Source organism: Chinchilla lanigera, unplaced genomic scaffold, assembly GCF_000276665.1.
Source record: "Chinchilla lanigera isolate Chin_1 unplaced genomic scaffold, ChiLan1.0 scaffold00033, whole genome shotgun sequence".
NCBI lineage: Eukaryota > Metazoa > Chordata > Mammalia > Rodentia > Chinchillidae > Chinchilla > Chinchilla lanigera.
This window is the reverse complement of record NW_004955434.1, coordinates 22,543,050-22,561,953: the sequence shown is the minus strand read 5'-3', so window position 1 is coordinate 22,561,953 and position 18,904 is coordinate 22,543,050. Positions and strand designations below refer to the sequence as shown.

Sequence of the window (18,904 nt, the reverse complement as noted above, 5' to 3'; positions counted from 1 at the left end):
GTATGACATATGTGGTCTGTAGTCCAAATGTCAATGAACTCCTTGTTCCTAATTTAAACCTCAGCCTGGCCTTTACTGTTCACATTTTTATCATCATTCTGATCTTCTGATCTCCAACTGGAATCATCCCTCAGGCTCTGCTTACAGGGTTCTAAGGCTTTTATAACCCATGTCTCAAACCTTTCCGAACTCGTCCTTCAAACCAGGTCCGAAGGCTTCTAAACCACACAGTGAGGTAGAGTCACAGCAACAACCCCACTTGTTTGGTACCAGTTTTCTCTCTTCGTCAGCTTTGCATGGCTGGGACACAATGTCTGACACCTAAACTTAAAGAGAGAGAGGTTTAGTTTTGTTCTTCATGCTTTCAGGGGCATCAGTCCCTGGTCCACTGTCTCCAAGGTAGAAACATCATGGTGGAGCGGCTTGGCAGAGGACAGCTGCTCACTGTGTGCTGGCCAGGAAGGAGAGAAGGGAACAAAACCAGAAAGAGTCCAAGGATCAGATATGGAGCCTGAGGGTATACTTCCAAGGACCTTCCAGACACATCCAGAGTGTGTGTTACTAGCCCACTAGATATCTCCCAAACCAATCAAGTTGACAATTAATTTTAACTGGCATGAAAGCCTGAAGTGGATTATGCAAAATACCTTTTGTGATACTTAGATACAGTTACCACCCAGAATTTTCCAGATTAGTTTACATCTTGGTTTTTTTTATCGATATACTGCTTCACTATCCAGGTTTTTCGAAATCTCTATACTTTCTAATCTGTATAAGTGATACCCAGTAAATATACACTCATGTTAAATGTACTAAAGACCACTGTCCCTCCATGTCATTTCTCATAGACAGAAATCTATCTTGAGAATAAAATCCTCTGTGGGTAGCTTACATCCTCTGTGAGGGCGAAGGACTGCCTTCTACCGAAGGCAACCAACTGCTGGTGGAAAAAATGATCTGTACCAGGAAGGCAGCTGCTGTTGCTCTTTGTTTTTCTAACTTTCTAAAGTATTGGAAAAATAGTTACAGCCTCCTACCATTTTATTAATCTCTATCTCATTTCATCTCACACAGGGTTCAAGTAAACTCCAAGTAATTTTATATCTTACATGGTCGTATTCAGAACATAGCATCACACATGGGTAAGAGTAGCGGTTTTTTCCAGTCAAAATGCAAACTCGCCTCCTGTGGTGTAGTCACAGTTCTGGCATCTCTTGGTGAGCCGCTCACGCATGGGTCCTCTGCACAGAACACCTTGGCTAGGGCAAGTCTGCACCGAAGATGTGCCAGTATCTGTTGAGACAATCCTGTTAACCTGTTGATACTTGTCGATCACAGAGTTCCTAGTGTTAGAAATCCAGATGAAAGAAACATACAAGAGCTCCACTAGGAGTAGCCAGTGTGGGTTTTTATAAGTACAGGTAAAGAATCTGCCTACAGCAAGTAACACCAGTGCTGGCGTGCCCAGAAAATTCTCACTGGAGGTGGAGTAAGTGGCACTTGGCAAAGATGTCCCTTGTCCTAAGCAGTTACTCTTGACGTGAAAATGTGTTTTGTTTAATGTACTTTTCTAGGGAGACACAATGGTGAGCTTTTCAAAGGCAGTTTCCACTAAGCCCTTTCTCTTTCCGCTCTGTTTCCTCTTGGGCTGAGGCTGACAGAGACATGGTGGGTGGATCTGAAGAGTGTCCACTATGGAGCTGCTTGCTGGCCTTTCACACCAAGGTCTCCTGAATTTGCCCAGAGTCCAGTCAACTTTCTTGCATTTTGTTGCACTCTCATGTGAAGTGAGAATTAGCAACAGTGAAGAATGTGCAAGCTTCTTCCTAAAGTGGAGTGAGATGGGAATTTGGTTAGGTTAAAAATATCCATCCCCATTCTTTTTCCTAGGCACAGGGAGGAAAAGGAAGAGATGACAAACTTGTAGTTTTACACTTAAAAGAAATGGAGACACACAGAAAGCTAGAGGGTAAGAGAGAGGGGAATGAGAGAGAGAGAGAGAGAGAGAATGGGGGGGAGGGAGAGAGGCAGGACTTTGGCCTTTGGCCTTTGGCCCACTAAAGCACTCTCCTGGTGGGGGCAGCTAGCTGACAACTATGTGCTGTTCAGTCCAAGCCCCCAACACAATGCTTAGCTCATAGTTAGGGTTCCGTAAATTGTTGAGTTAATAATTGTTCTCCATATGAAATTTCCTCTATTTACAGTTGTTAAATTTGTAAGTGTTCTAAGCTGTTTCAGTGCAACGGACAAATGTAGCTTGTCCTAAAGGAAACAAAAATAGCATTGCTTTGAAAGACACTATTTAGCACCTTAGTTACCACAAGTGGTCCTTAGAGTTCTCTTTTTTTCCTTCAAGGTGTATGTTTGCCTGAGAGTGTGTAAGTGGGTTCTGAGTCTAGCCAAATACTTTCTCTCTTCTGCACTTGAAACCCTTTTCTCCCAAGCTGAGGAGTAGATGACTACGGGGAAATGTGACTCATACGAATGTTGTTATTAAATCACCTTGAAGTGTCTCTTGTAAAAGATAACTCCCTGCATTGTAGAAATGTCTTTGACAAGAAAGGATTAGGGTGAAATTGCAATTACCTTGACATAAAGGAATGAATTAACTTTCCAACTTGCATTTTTGCAAGACAGAGAATCAAGTTGCTTGGAATGTAAGCGTAGAACTCACTCACAATAGCTTGGGGCACTTGAGAATTGAAAAGATGGGCAACCATCCCTGAGACGCGAGGTACTTCGGAGGTGTTCCTCACCATGCAGGGAATGCCTGCCTGGTCCGAACCTGCCAGTGTGGCTTTGCAGTGTGTGATCAGCGTCACTGGGGTTTAGGAGACAGTCAGAACCCATGGCTTCTGGGTCTTACATGCAGGGCATGGTTGCAGGAGAGAGGAGTAACGCCCTTTCACCACTTGACTTCCCAAACTGGCCGTTCACTCAGCTCAGCAAATATTGACTGTGCACTTACGTGCTTCAGGCCATGGGTTCAAGGAGACAGCGTTGGCTGCCAGAGACTTGGAGGTCAGACATTAAACAAATCAAATGAACACGAACCTCAGTCTGCAACTCATGTACAAAAATATACACTTTTGTTTGTTTTCTTTAAATCAAAGCTGAGTCTAATCTCCCATCCTGACTGGGCTGCAGGAAATGACAACTCCTATGTTTGTACCAGAAGCCCATGAGAATGTTTGAGACACGGGAAGGGCACCTGGTTCCTGTACCTTCATAGCTGCTGTTGGCACACCTATTTTGCCTAAGGCAAGGGGCCCAGGAGGCAAGCAGCTCAGAGGGATTCCTCTGCTTCCACCCACCCTATGCATAAGATCTTCGCCTGACCCGGGAGCTCCATGACAAGGTGCTGGCTTTTCGATGTGTACGCTTGACTGTCCTCTGATGTCTGTTCACAGTCCCCTGGACATTACCCTGAGTGTACTTCTGTCTGAGCCACAGACAGTTTCCACCCAGCAAGAGTAAGGGACACTGAGGAGGACAGGGCCCCGCCACCTGCACATGGCAGGGATGGGGCTACCATTGCCCGACCTCTGACGTATTTGACACTCTTTCTTTCAATGTCGGTCATATTCTTAGCGATGTCATCGTATGACTAAAATTTATTGTAAAGGCTATGGAATTTTGGAAAATGAGCTCAGGGGAATGATTTCACTGACCCTCGGGTTCCATGTCTGTCTCTGGTCTTTGTTAAGCTCAGCAGTTGCCAACGGTCAGCCACCTTCTGGTTTTGGGAGGGAACCTCGGTTTCTCTTCCTGGCATCGCCAGCAGGGTGCTCTCCCTTTGCCCTGCACGTAAAGGAGCTTCGTCTTCATTAGGGTGCTACTTCCTCTTGGGAGAATGCTCACGGCAAGGGAATATAAAGCCTAGTACCTGTAGAAATGAGCAAATTAAAAGATAGAAGACCACAAATTAGTAGTTGAATAGGCTACCCCATGAGGCTAGAAACGACAAGCTGTGTGAGGAGTATGAAAAAGGAGTTATCTGCAGCTAAAGGGGTTGTGATGGGCTGGCCTGAGCGTCCTAGGAAGAGCTCCTTGGAAAAGTGATAGCTGGGATGAGTGCTCCCGCATAGGCTGCCGGGGGGCGGGGGCTGGGGGCGAAGCACAACAGGGAGAGACAGAACAAGAGAGCAACAGAGTAAGCAGGCGTGATCTAATACCAGAGGAAAAGCCCGCAAAGTAGGAGGAGAGAAAGAAAATACCAGTAGTGACCCCATGGCTGTTGGATTTGTCCTGCCTGCTGGGTCCCTTAATAAGGCTTTTCCTGCGCATAGTTTGTTTGCAAAGGCGACTCTCTTCTAGGGGGCTGTACAGATACAGGAGACAGAGAGAATCAACTTGGAAGCTAGAAAGGGTTCATTGAGGGAGAGCAGCTACAACCTTGAGAGCAGCCCCAGGTGCAAACCTAAGACAGAACAGAGCTGGGAGCTAGGGAGCTACTTAAGCCCTCTGAGTCTCAGCAGCCCTGCTTATAAGTTTAGGACAGTAATGCCCACCTCAGAAGTTGCTGTGGGGCTTAAATTAGAACTCTGGTGCACAGTGGGTGGGCCAGTCCTGGGTCTGCTGGCCCTCAGCTCCCGGGCCTTCCCTGCTCTCTCTATGGCAGGGCCCTCTTTCTAGGGTCCAGTGTCCACTGGCTCCCTAGGAACAGAGGCTATGGCAGGAGCCTAAAGGGTGCGAGGGAGGAGGAATCCTGGCTCGTGACAAATTTGCCATGGTCCTCACTTCCACTTAGTAAGTGACTCACACCCCTTCGGTTGTCCCTTCAGGTTAGGCAGAGCAGCGATGTTCTGCTCAGGCCAGTGTCTGGGCTGTCCACTGTCTTCCGTTTGGCTTCTCAGCTTCTGTCCCCTTTCTGACCAGGTTTTTATGCTGAATCTCCTCTGTTTTAAATTCTTGGAGTAGATCCTGTTTTCCTGGATGAGCTACTTAGCACATACGGTAAGTGGTAGTAATTCCCTGTGTCCAACAGTGGTTGTTGGTTGAATTATGTCCTCCAAAAGATATATTTGAGTCCCAATCCCTGGAGCCTATGAATGTCACCTTTTTGGAAATTGGGTCTTTCCAAATGAAGACAAGATCATTAAGGTGGGCCCTAATCCAATGACTGCTGTCCTTATAAAAAGAGGGCAATCTGACAGAGGCACACACAGGAGAATGCCATGTGAAGGCAGAGGTACCCAGCAAGCTCACTGCGTGAACAAAAAGGCAAGAACTGGAATGATGTAACTGTAAGCCACAGACGGTCAGGAAGCGACGACCGTGACCGGAAACTAGGAAGCCTCCTTACAGGTCTCAGAAGAGCACGGCTCTGATTTCACCGATTTCAGACTCTCAGCCTCCGACTGTGACGTAGTACATTTTGTGCTACTTTATGCCACCAGTGTGTGGTGCTTTATTATGGCAACTTAGTTATGAAAAGTAAATGAACGACCATGGAAGATTTGGGAGAGGAGCCTCAATACCTCCCTCCCTTTCCTCTTTTCTCCAGAATCACTCTCCTCACCCAGCGAGACACCCTTCCCCTTCCCAGGGCTTCCCTTTGGGAGAGATGTCTGTGCTGATCTCCAGCCATGTTCTTCTCTACTGCCCCTAGCAGGCTGCAGTTTGCCCTGATTTTGGTGTCTGTATTGGTTTGAATGCTTTTGTGTTGCAAAAAGCAAAAGCAAACTAGAAACCAAGGCAACCTGGCATGTGGAGAAGAAACAAAGAGAATTCCAAGAACCCAGAGAATCTCACAGAATATACAGGCACCAATACGGCTGTGCCCCTGGAAGCCACTGAAACCACACCCTGGAAGCTCTCTGTGAGCTACTCTTCCTTATCTTCAAATGGAGCATTAGATTTATTTTTACTTCTCTTAGCCACAGCTCACACATTTGTGTATTGTATTTTCAGCCATGTGGGAACTGACTCAAGTCTCCATTGGTTCAAGTTTTAACCTTCCAAGGAAGATCTGGTTGGCTCAGCGTGGGTCAGGTGTATTCACATCTTACTCAGTCAGCTGTGTTCGCAGTGAGAAGACCTTAGCCTTTCGGATGAGAGGAATTTTCAAACGCTGAAGGGCTGCACAGGTGTTTATTACAAAATCCATTGCTCAAGCAGAAAGGTGTGTTCTAGAGTTGCATGTCTGTGGGGCCAAGGCCTGGGTACAAAACAGGGCACCAGGCCAAGCCCCAGTTCTCCCCTTACAGGCAGGGACCCAGGGACTCACAGCTGGCCTTCACCAGACACCACCATCTGGATGTGAAACTCAAAAAGAGTATCTGGAGACTTCATGCTAACCCTAGTTAAACCTGTAAAATCAAACTCCTGCTTCACTAAATGATGTGTGATTCTGTTATGTAATCCTGTTATGTGGATAATAATAGCTAACATTTATTAGATGCCTAAAATGGACCAGACACTTGCTAAGTGTTAAGAACATTCTAACATACATAATTTCACAAGATCAATTTCATTATTCAGTTTCATCTGTTACCTCCCTACGCCCCCATACACCCTAATCTCAAGCCACAAGATAAAATGTCTTCATCTTTCTGCAGAAGTGCTTGCAGGTGGTTCAAAGCTCAGAGTCCTGAAGGCTGCGTGTGACAAGTAAGTCTCCTTCCCCTTCTGTAGACCAGCTGTCCTACTCCCCTCCTGAAGGCAACCACTGTCACTGGTGTCCTATATATGCAATCATAAATACGTGGATTTATTCCCCAGAAATAGTAGAGTACTCTTCATGTTGTCCTGATGTTCTCTAGTAACCACTGTCAATATATATAATAACCACTATCTATCCTCCCTGAATGACTTCTTTTGAAACACTGTAAAGAAATGACATCTATTAAATCAGTCCTTTAAGTCACTTAGGTTATTTCTAATGCTTTCCTAATACAAATAATGCCAAAAGATACCTTTCTACTTATGCATTTGTGCACTTGTGCCAATATTTCTATAGAATAAGTGCTCAGAAATGGAATATTAGGTGTAAAGGCCTTGTGTGCTGTACATCTTGTGTGCGATTTGCCCTGCCCTGAGGTTGCATCTATAATCCAAGTTGCGATATAAGTGAGAGGCTGTTTCTACTCTTTCTAATAGGACTTCATTAAAAGGTTTTACGAGGGTGAGCAAATACACGGTAAGACAGTAAGAAAGATCCCGTGCCATTATCCCCCCAAAAGAATCCCTCTTGCTTCAGACACATTTACCCCACTGTTCTTGATGCTTTCGAAGCAGTTCAGGACTCCTCTCCCATACGTGTGTTCATGAGATGTGATCAAAAACAAGACGAATGCTGCCGCCTCGTGTCACCCCACGGGAAAGCACGCGCACCAAAACGTTCAGCTTGTCCTCATCCAGCTGGCTTACCAGACCTGGCTCGGTGCAGCTTCTGGATCCTTCCCAAAATCCAGATGACCATGAAAACATTTGCAGTCCGTTCAGGACACAGAGGCAGGTACGACAGCGCAAGTACAGACACAAAAGAGGACATCCAAAATGGCTCCCGAAAGCGGCGAGAGGGACAGGGCAAGTGTGTTCAGAGCGAGGAGGAACATTCTGAGAAAGACGAGTGGCAATGTGTCTTTCATTGTAACCAATTTTTAAAATTTAAATATTTCCTGTGTTTTTAGACACCCTGAACACTTCCTAGTTTGAAATGTGAAAAACATAGCTATTCGCTTTCTCTTAAATATCTTGTAAGTCTTTTCAGAGTGTGTGTGTGTGTGCGCGTGTGTGCACATGTGCACATGACCGAGTGACCTAATAAGGGACACTAACGCATCTGTGAGCTTGACCTCTGTCAACACTCTCACCCTGGGCCCATGGCTACCTTACTGTTTAGTCTGAGTCAGGGCCTCGCTAGGTTGCCCGACCGGCTAAGAACTCAGCCTCTTATATAGCGGGGTTTACACTTCCCGAACCACAACACCCGGGTGGCCCATGGCTTTTAAATACTGCTACAAGTGAGTGGTTACAAAGAAGAGCTTGCCTTGAGCTGTCCACCGAGCAAGTGTGTCCAACTGTCCACTTGACGTGCGCAGGCTCAGCCCACACTGCTCGCCCACGTCTAAAACAGGGGCTCTGGTTTCCTGGGCCCACACATTTGTTGCCGCCTTTATCCTCTACTGTCCTCACCTCAACCAGTGATACGGAAGCTGTCCTGGATTCTTGTCTTGCCCACACCTGCATCTTGGCGAGGCAAGTCCTCCAGGCTTTGTACCGCTCTGACGTATCTCCCTCGGAGCTGCTTCTTGCCCCTCCACGGCACAGCTGCGGTCACAGTCCAGACCTCCCTAACTTTCGCACAGATTCCTGTAATAAGTCTCAAGTGTTCCTCTAGCTCCTACTTTTCCCATAATAATCCATTTTCCACCCGGTAATTGGCATGGTCTCTTAAAGCGGTAAATTAGATCATGTTCGTTACTTTATTAAGCCCTTTAATTGTTTCTCATCGCAACTAGAAGAAAATCTAATCTCCTCGTAATAGCCTGTCAAATATGTGTCTTTTCCCTCTCTTTTTCATGCCTCTGCCACCTGCCCCTGCTGACTGCAGCCTCACTATGCATCTGTTTGGTTCTCAGTACACAAGCTCATGTGAACCTCTCTGTGTGCTGTTGGCTTTGCTCGGACAACTTTCCCCCTAAGTCCGCCTATGTAGCTTCTTCCAACCAAGCAAGTCTCAGCTCAGTTATGAATAAAAATCTACACAGTCACAAGACAGGGCATGTACTGAGCTTTTGAATACCCCACGCTATTATTCTTGATCACATCTCTTATTTCCTTCATTGAAACTCTCACTATCTGAAATTAATCTATAGATTTATTTGTTCTTTATTCTCCCCCACACTCTACTAAAATGTGAACTCCATAGGAGTTTTTTTTTGCTACCAGGAATCAAACTCAGGACCTTGTGCTTGCCAGGCAGGTGCTTGTGTCACTGAGCTGTGTTCCCAGCCATGAACACCATATGAACATGGACATTATCTGATTTGTTCTTTGGAATAGTCTCTGGACACTTCTGGAATGGTAGCTGGACAAGCTTGGTGCATACTGGTCACATAATAAATATTTTTTAAATGAATGAAATAAAAATATGTCTAGTGTCGATTAGCTCAAATGCATGATATTATTCCTTACATAAATGGCAAAGCAGGAGTTTCTTCCTAAAGTAGAAGGTATCCTGGAATGAAAACACAAAAACCTCTTTCTAAGGTCCACTAAACATTGCTAAGAGCTTTTTCAAGCACGAGTGATATTAATAGTAAACCCTTGAGACTACTCCATACAGTGGCCTGAAGGTGACAGGCAGTCAGTCTCAATTCTGAATCCACGTAATACCAGTAGGGTGCCGTTTTGGATGACGAGTGAAATATTTTATTGCCTAAGCTCAAAACTCTTTAATATGTTCCTCTGAACAAGAAGTAGTCTGACTTAAAAACAAACCACAGTTTAAAACTAGGGAGAGAACAAGAGCTCTAGAGAAAAGCAAACATTTTTGGCATATTTTATGTTAGCCAATAGAGGTAAAGTAGGTGAATTGACAAAGCGGTGACTATTAAAGCATCTTCTCCCCGCCCCCTGGGGCAGTAAATATCAGACACACAGCTCAAGTAGACTCGTTTAAAGTGACACCAAACAACAAGCTGCCTAGGATTCCCCCATGTACCGGCCACCCTGTGTCTGTCTCAGTCTTTTTTTCCGATCATCTCCTGGAGCTCTACCCTGACAGAGGCTGATGTCCTGCAAAGATTTATGGAATGAAAAGGGCAGCTGAGAGCCTTTTTCCCTTGGCATCCGCACAGCTGAGGTATGTGTGCAGAATTCTCTGAAGGGAGCCGCTCAGTGTAGAAAACGTGCTTCATGCCCTCAGGCCCCTGCAGGGTTTACAGCAGGAAGGATCAGATACGCAGAGCCCTGCCTTGTGTTTACATTACTGCAGACCAGCGGAACCAGGGCCAGACTCCTTACAGCCTTTTTCCCAAGGATTGAAGTCTTTACAGTACCTGTCTGGTGCACTGCAAGTCTCCACGCTGACACTTTTAGCGCAGATTCAGCAGCCCTGGCGGCCCTGGAACGTGGGTTAAGTGAGCCATGAGCGGACCGCTCCGGAGCGGGTGAGCCGCTGCCCGCCGTCCAGAGGCTGCGCAGGGGTGAGCAGGGTCTCGTCCGCCGTCAAGGGCAGGCAGGCTCCGAGGAAGCAGCGGCTCCTCTTTCCGGTGCGAGGAGCTGAAGTCTTGAGGTGTGGGCTCCCCCCAAGTAGCATTCTGCTTTCTCTAAGTCAGCGTTGTGGAGGGGCTGCAGGGACAGGGTTGTGGAGTTCTTCTCCAATGAGGAGGTTTTTTTTTTTTTTAATTGAGCAAGTACAATTTATAAAATTAAATAAAAATTCATGAGGATTAAATCACTGCAAACTAGGAACACCTGGCCGACTGTTTGGAGATTGTGGAGGTGGTGATGATAGTGGCGCTTTAACAACTATGGCAGTAAATCTCCCACGGCGTAAAGTTGTTGCCAAGAAATAGCTGCTTGGGGAGAGACTGTGTGTGGTAGACGGACTAATGGCTCCCCAAAGACGTCCCTGTCTCGGGTGCCAGAAAGCGAGACCATGTTAGGCCCTGTGGCAAAGTGGAGTTAAGGTTGCAGATAGAATTAAAGTGCTAATAGTCTGACTTTCAATTATGGAGGTGCTTTTGGACAAAATGAATGTATCTACAAAGGAGAAGCAAAGTCAGCAGCAGCAGTGGGGAAGGGACAGAAAGGGGGCTTTCTCAAAGGAAGCAAGAGAGGAAACAGGTCCGCTGCTGACAGTGATGCCCGGGGCACTGGAAAGACCCCGGTCACGGGCCAGAGCAGCCTCCAAGCCCTCTTTCACCACATGAGGCTATAGCCTCGTAGGACACTGTAGTTCTCACTTGCGAAAGCTCTGTAAGGCCTATCCTACCTCCCATGGTTACTAGGCTCGAGTGAGGAGCAGGTATCAGTTCTTTGTAAGCTGATATTTTGGGGGGGGATCCGTAGCATGGTATGATGCCCTGATAAGGTTTAAGCCCCTCAAACTACTAGTCTTCCTTTTGCTCAAAAAGTCTTTAAATTCTGGCTGACACACTTAGAACTACCAGGTCAGGCTCATAGCTAACACCTACACTTTTGGTAAAAATCTCAAATCTGATTTTGCTGGCTGCTTTGGGCATGCTTCCCGTAGGATTTGGCACGGTTGGCTTATTTGTGAAATCAGCAGAAAATTCTTTCCAGCTGGTAAACATCAGCTCCTTTGAGCCAGAACACATGAACTTTCGGCAGAGGACGGTCTCAGTTCCTTCTCCTAGGCACTCGGTGATGGGTGGGGCCGAAGAGCGTCCCGCCCAGGTAGCGGTGTGGGTAGGTCCGTCTTTGTGAGGCTGAAAATAGGGACAGAGGCTACCCTTGGTCTCCCAGCCTCTGCCGTCTGTGCAGGAGAATATGAATAGCTTTCTGCCCAGGGCCTGTGGGCAGATGTAGATGACTGCACAGCCAGAGCAGAGACACAGGAAATGTAGTGATGGAAAGTCTGCAGCCATTTACATTTTCCCCAGCCACACTGAAGAGCACACTGCAGCCAGCCTGTCCTTTCTTTCCCTTCCTCTTTTGCACCAGCCCTGGCCTTGCTCCGGATCGGAGCTCTGGCGCTCTGCCTGGTGTGCCCTCTACCCAGAATGCAGGGTCTGCGGGTCTCCATATGGCTGCCCCTTTTCAACTCGAGCCTTGCCTCGAATGTGGTTTCCTCAGGAACTGCACACCTCACCACCTCTGCTGCGGGGACTCCCATTCTTGTCACACTCTGGTGAACTCCATCCTCTTCAGAGGCACTACGGATGCTCTTCCTTCTCCATTCTCTGCTGACCCTGTCTGTCCTGCTCAGTGCAAGGGCCTAGAGCCTGACACTGTAGGTCCCAGTGCATACTTGCAGGTGAACACGGGACGAGTACTTGCTGTATGCCCCAGGCATTCTTACAGACCACCCTGGACAACTCTGAGAAGTACGTTTCGCTCTGCCTTCTTATAGGTGCTCCCACAGAGGCCCAGAAGGGCTGAGTCACTTACTCAAAGATCCTCTAACTGATACGTAGGGGACCCTGGGTCAGAACTGGCATTCCAGGTAGCCGCAGCATTTGGAGTGGCAGCTCCTAGCCCTGGGCATGGAGATCGCACTGCTGAAGGATCCATGGCTTGAAGTCCAGCGTCACCTCCTGACCACAATCTCTACAAGTACTGGTTTTGCGTTTAATGAGTGTGGGAATCACCTGAAGAGTTTAACCTGGAGATTCTGTACATGGGGTGAGATGTCTTCCAAGCTCCCAGGGCACAGAGGTTCCTCTAATTTGAGAAATGGGTCTGCAGTTTGCAAAACAAAGGCGGCATAGAAGGGACCCGGTCAATCTTGTGGTCAAATCAGTTGTCACATCTGAGCAAAGAGAGAGACAGGCCCTCCTTCCCTGAGAAAAACAGAAGCTATCCCAGCACCCTGTACAACCTGGTCAGAGACTGAGTCCAGAAGCCTGGGTCTAGCACGTCTCTGCACCAAGATTTGGTTTCCAGTTGTGTAGCGCTTGGCTCAAGACCAACCAAGAGGCTGAGCCAGCTACAGAAAGTCTTTTTTTCTTTTTAGCAGTAAGTGTTTCCTGCCCTCCCTTGTGCCCTGGGTTGGGTTCCGTTCCCAGACCCCGAGGCAGTTGTCCAACTCTAAACTCCACGTAAGAGGCCTACCTGGGCTTTAGGACTCCTACAAATGCCCACTATTTGCTGGAATTGTCTCCACGTTAAAATGTAAACTGTCTGCCTTGCTGATAGGACAGGATGTTGTTACAGTGCTTTACAAACTAGGAAGCAGATTTCCCAAGCGCAAGTGGAATTGGCTTTCATAGGACGAAGAACCTGAGTTACACAATACCAAGCATAGAATGAGGAAATTATTTGCTCTTCAGGCTTGTTTCACCTCGCTAATTAGCTCAGAAAAAAGTCTCACTAGTATATGTTAAACACTTCGCTTACATTTCCTACGCCTGTTTTAAAGCAAGAAGAGGCATCAAGTAACTGTATTTAGCTAGAATTGAGTAATATTTTATTTTCTTGCACATTTTTGTGCCTCCCTTATATCTTTGACAAATGATACAAGTTTTTCATTTAAGATAATTAAATAAGGCTTCCCTTTTATAATAACTTTAAATGAAACATGTTAGATGGGTTTAGAAATTAGTAAGTAAAATTACGGGTTAAATGCAGACATGGTAAACTGTAAAGGTGATGAGCAAATGATTCCGTCTCAGAAAGTAACGTTTTAGGGAATAAATGGGCACGGGTTGGGTGTTATTCATGGACGGAGACAACGGTACTGGGCACTGCCGTCTGGCCGCGTCGTGCCCAGGGTTGTTCTGGCATGGGAGCTGGGCCAGAGGTTAGGGCAGGCGATGACTCTCAGTCCTGCAGCGGAAGCCCAGCCCTGCTTAGCAGAAGCCTTTGGGCTTTTCTGTATCTGTGGAGACTTCAGGGAAAAAACAAACACTATGGCGGTATTGGGCTCATTAGCTGACATTTCCCTACAGTGGAAACAAAGCAGGCGCCGCGCTGTGGGCCTCAGAGTTTTGGTTCACTATGGATAGAGGGCTATAAATAGATATTGTCAGTTTTCTGGTTATCCCCCACTCGCACTGGGATTAAAGGCTTTCTTACGTGAAGGCACCACAGGATAACAGAAACAACCCAGCTTCTGTGATGTTGTGGGCTGAATTGTACACATCTCCCCCTAATTCATTTCTTTAAACCCTAATCTCCACTACTTCAGAATGTGAATATTTGGACACAGGGTCTTTATTTTTTTATAAGTATACGTTTACAAGACATGACAAATGCACTGTGCTTGGAGAACTGGCGCACTCCCACGTCATGTCCAGATCCTTTTCCTTTTCCATTCCTACCATCTCCCTCTCCCAGCTCCCCTCCATCTCCACAGCTTTACCTCCCTGTTTCCAGGTAGGGTCATTAAAGAGATAATTAACTTGAAATGACGTCAGTTGGCTAGTCTCTACTCCAATATGACATTATAAAAACATGTCCTTATTTAAAAAAAAAAAGCGAGTAGGACACAGGCACACGGAAGAAAACCGTGCAAAGACATAGGGAGAAATGGCCATCAGCAAGCTGAGGAGAGAGCCTCGGAGCGGCCAGCGCTGACGGTGCTTTGATCTCTGCTCCAGGCACCAGGGCTATTTCTGAGCCACTTCTTGCGGCAGCCCTAGCAAACTGATGCAGCCACTTACCGCTGAGGGGCCTCGGAGAGCTTGCGTGACACCTCAGACCTTCGGGGTCCATCTGTGCGTCAGGGCACGGTGCTGACGTCTCCCTTTGGGGCTTACAGAGGCTGACGCACGTAGAACAACACAGTCCCTGCAGTACGATAGATACAAATATTTGATACATTTGATTTTCGTCTGCTCACATTTAGATCAATCTTCTTTCCTCTTATATCCAGGGTTTACGGCAGAAAGTGACAATGGTTGTTACTACCACTTTACCTAAAGCTTGTTAAGATGTGAGTTGGGGTTAACGCACAGCCTTTAGCAGAGATATCTTGTCATCTACGAAGATTCTTTTGTAACTATTACAGCGGTGTCACTTTCCTTAAGTAGAGTCAGTTTTCTTTAAAATGTGCATTTCTAAATAACTGTGTTAAACGGTGTTTTCCATATCAAATCTGCACCACAGTGTATGAAGTGAAGATTTATTTGACTATTTATTGGGCTCGGCACGATCGCAAGTTACATTATGGGTCAGTGGTCTTGGGGTTCGCTGGCATTGGCTGCAGAGGTCACTGGCATTGGTCAGTTGCCGGGATGGCTCGGCGTGTGTGGCCAATGACTTCTGGGGCTGACCACACCCGGGACCACAAGCTCGCCTGCTGCTTAGCACTGCAGAGATGCTGGATACATCACTTTCTCTTTCCCAGTTTCTTGCTCTGTATGTCAGAAAAATGATAATAATATAAGGCTGTGTCATTTGATATGCATTGTATTCCTGAAGATTTAGCATCTCTTAAAATGTACTTAATGAAATTACAGCAATTTGTCTATAAGAATACATAAGCAGTGGTCTCTATATTTATTCTGATAGATAAAATAGGCTTTATGTTATTTTCAAACTTTTAATTTTGTATCTTCCTAAATGATTTAAACTTTCCAAATTTATACATGTTTTATTCACAATACCAGGGAGGATTATTTCTCTTTGAAAATCATTTAAAAGAAAATTCATCTTTGTATCTTTGTATTTTAAAAAAATGAAAAAAAAAAAAACCCAAAGTTTTGTTTTGGAGGCTGGGATTATAGCTCAGTGGCAGAATTACCTAACATGTACAAAGCCCCGGGTTCAGTCCCCAGTACCACTAAAAGCTAAACCAAACCAAACCAAAACAAAAACCACAAAAATAAACCTAGTTTTCGGAGGAATCTCCAAACTGATTTCCACAGTGGTTTCACCAGTCTGCATTCCCACCAGCAGTGGAGAAGGGTTCCTATTTCTCCACAGCCTCGCCAGCATTTGTTATTGGTTGATTTCTTAATGCTAGCCATTCTTACTGGGGTAAGGTGGAATCTTAGTGTTGTTTTAATTTGCATTTCTCGAATGACTAATGATGTTGAACATTTTCTCATATATTTATTTGCCATTTGTATCTCCTTGTCTGAGAAGTGTGTATTCATCTCCGCTGCCCATTTTTGGATTGGGTCTTTGAATTTGGAGGGGCTGAAATTTTTAAATTCTTTATATGTTCTAGATAGAAGCCCTTTGTCTGAGGGACAATCAGCTAAAATTTTTTCCAAGTTTGTGGATTTTCTTTTGACTTTGCTGGTGATTTCTTTAGACGTGCAGAAAATTTTCAGTAGGATGAGATCCCACTTGTTGATTCTTTCAAGTGTTTCATGTGCAATTTGGTTTTTCTTCATGAACTCTCTGCCTACCCCTATGTCTTCGAGGTTTTTACCTACTTTCTCTTCCAATAGATTTAGTGTTTCTGGTTTAATATTCAGATCTGTGAACCATTCAACCCAGCTATCCCCCTGCTGGGTATTTTCCCAGAAGATCTAAAAACATCATATCACAGTGAAATATGTGCACCTATGTTCATAGCAGCACAATTTGTAATTGCTAAAATGTGGAAGCAACCCAAATGTCCATCCACCGAGGACTGGATAAGAAAATTGTGGTACTTTTATATAATGGAATATTACTCAGCTATAAAGAAAGATAAACTTGAGGCCTTTAAATTTAAATGGTCACAACTAGAGACCATACTCATAAGTGAAATAAATCAAACATACATGTGCAAGCACCGCATTGTTTCACTAGTGTAAATCTTGAAAGAGTTAATTCAAACTCGGAGGTAGGATAGACACTGTGAAACGATAGGAAACCGCTGAAGAGTAAAGGGCAACTGGGATGTGGGAAAAGAGAAGGGAAAGAAGGAGAAATTTTGTATGTGTGTATATACATGACAGTTAACATGGTTGTTCTTCTGTCTTCTATTTCTATGCTGAAAGAAACTGTCAGTGAGTCTTTGGTTGACCAGTATTGCATGTCTATATCTGTTTTCATGAGAAGCCACTTTGAAGATATCAATATGTAATACAACAACCATTGTTAATTCCCTACCACTTTGTTTGTAACTCCGTATTGTCTGTACTGTGCTTGTGATATGTTGTAAAATGTATGTCTGTTAATGTTTCCCTCCTTTTATCTTTTAAAAAAAAAACAAACCACAAAAATATGTTTACGACAATGGACTTTTTCTGCATAGTTTTTTTGCCCCTTCAAAAAAGAGCATGGTGGGGTGGGGATATAGCTCAGCCACACAGTGCTCCTCTGTGATTTCCAAACCCTCTGCAGAGAGCGCTACTCCCGGGGCCTAGGGTGGGATAAGGAGGTGGTGAGCAGTGAAGAAGAGAGCTGGCATCCAGGAGTGAAAGAGTTAACCTGCCCGCCACTTAGATGCAGAGATCCAGCTTGAGGCAATCCCAGGCTCAGGAGGGGCAGTAAATCCAAGCCAGGCTTGCAGGGTGGAAACTGGAGCTAGCCTCTTTAATCAGAGACTTCAGAGTCGCTCAGCCTAAACCCGAGACTAACAAATTCATACTTGAAACTGTTTTATAGCCGTGTCATGAGATGTAGCTGGGATTTTCTGTGAACTTGAGTACACCTTATATGTCTGTTAGGGGCCGGAAAGCTGCTATGAAGGTTCTTCCTAGGTCGTGCCCCATCCCAACACCCAAAGCGTAAGGCACCCAGAGCCCCTAAGAGCTTTCTTCCTGTCCCCACTTCAGCTTCAGGTAGGATGACAAGGGTAGGGGTGCTGTGAGATGCTGCTGGGCTATTCCTGTTACAGAAAAGCCTGCCTATGTCCCCAGCAAGGAGAAGATGGACCGACTCTTCCTATGGCAAAGCTCAGCTACATTTCAAGACATGGCTACTATCGGATAAAGAGAGGATTTAACTCCAGTAGGAGGGAACACTTGCGTAGCAAAGTGCTGGGAGGTCTCCAAGGCTCTGGTGCCAATGCCTTTGCCTGATGGTTTGAGCAGACCTCCAGTTCCTCAGGCTACCCCTGGCTCCACGGGCTGGTGTTAGCATCGTTTACGGCCCCCAAACCGTGCTGTTGGGAAGTGGGAACTAGATTATTTCATTCTGCTCCTGGGAAAGGGAATGGACTTATGGGGCTTTAAATGAACGCATTACATTTGTTGATTATCAAAGGGAAAAGTAGAGAAAAATAAACAAAAGTCTACAAGATCTTGGCCGCTGTACAGGGGCCAAAGTTTAAATCCTTGCTTTTCAGCCATGCTAGATTTTACAAAAGACCTTCAGTGTTTCCTCCTAATTCACTTGGGGGGAAGAGGGGTATTCCCTTTTTAGGGGACCTCTGAGGCCCACTCCCTTTTCTTCATATGTAAATGACAGAGCAAGAGGAAAGATGATAACTGTGCTCCCAAGATACGTAAAAGGGTAAGAAGCTTCGAGATAGGTGTTTGCTTTAAAAATCTATCTTTTCATCTATGCATCATGGAAAAAATGTGTATCCTCACATGCAGGTAAGGGAATAAAATGATACAACTTTTTTGGGGGAATGTTTATCAAAGTATATCAAATACTATAAAAAAATCATGGCCTTGGATTCAATCATTCCCCCTTTGGAACCCATCCAAAAGAAATAATATAAAAGAGTGAATAAAGACTGATGTATCAAGATGCTGTCATTGAACTATTTACAATAGTGAAACATTTTAAAAATCCTTCAGTGTCTACCATATGGGAAATGATTGCATTAATGTTGGTCCAGTCCTAAAATGATATCCTCCTTGGCAATTAAAAATAAATGACAACACCACCAGACACAATCCATGAGAGAGATAATTTCTTCACCAGACCTCATTAAAATGACAAACTTCTGTTCTGTGAAAGACAAAGTCAACAGAATGAGGAGACAAGCCACAGACTAGAAGAAAATATTTGCAAAAGTCACACATGATAAAAGATTGTTATCCAAATATCCAAAAATAGTCTTAAAACTCAACACTATGGCAACTTAATTAAAGCAAAGGGCCAAAGATCTTAACAGACACCTCCCGCACCCCAAATAGGATATAGAGATGGTAAATAACCACATGGAAAGATGCTTCCGATCTTTTGCCATTAGGAAAACACAGATTAAAACAATGAGATAGCGCCACACACTACGAGAATGGCCCAAGTCCAGAGCACCGACAGTGCCAACTGCTACCGAGGACAGAAAAGACAGCACTCCCATTCACTTTTGTGAGAACAGAGTAGCATACCCACTTTGGAAGAGAGATTGGCAGCCCCTTCCAAAACTAAAAAT

The 18,904-nt window shown here is 45.3% G+C and overlaps 1 long non-coding RNA gene across 1 annotated transcript; it reads right to left on the bottom strand.

The window, feature by feature from the left end:
- Positions 1 to 1,035: 1,035 nt before the first annotated feature.
- LOC106148980 lies at positions 1,036 to 10,606 on the bottom strand. Its single transcript, XR_001234824.1, has 3 exons — positions 10,008 to 10,606; positions 3,672 to 3,886; positions 1,036 to 1,826 (listed from the first exon to the last, which is right to left on the bottom strand). It is a non-coding gene; the product is annotated as an uncharacterized LOC106148980 (long non-coding RNA).
- Positions 10,607 to 18,904: the final 8,298 nt, after the last annotated feature.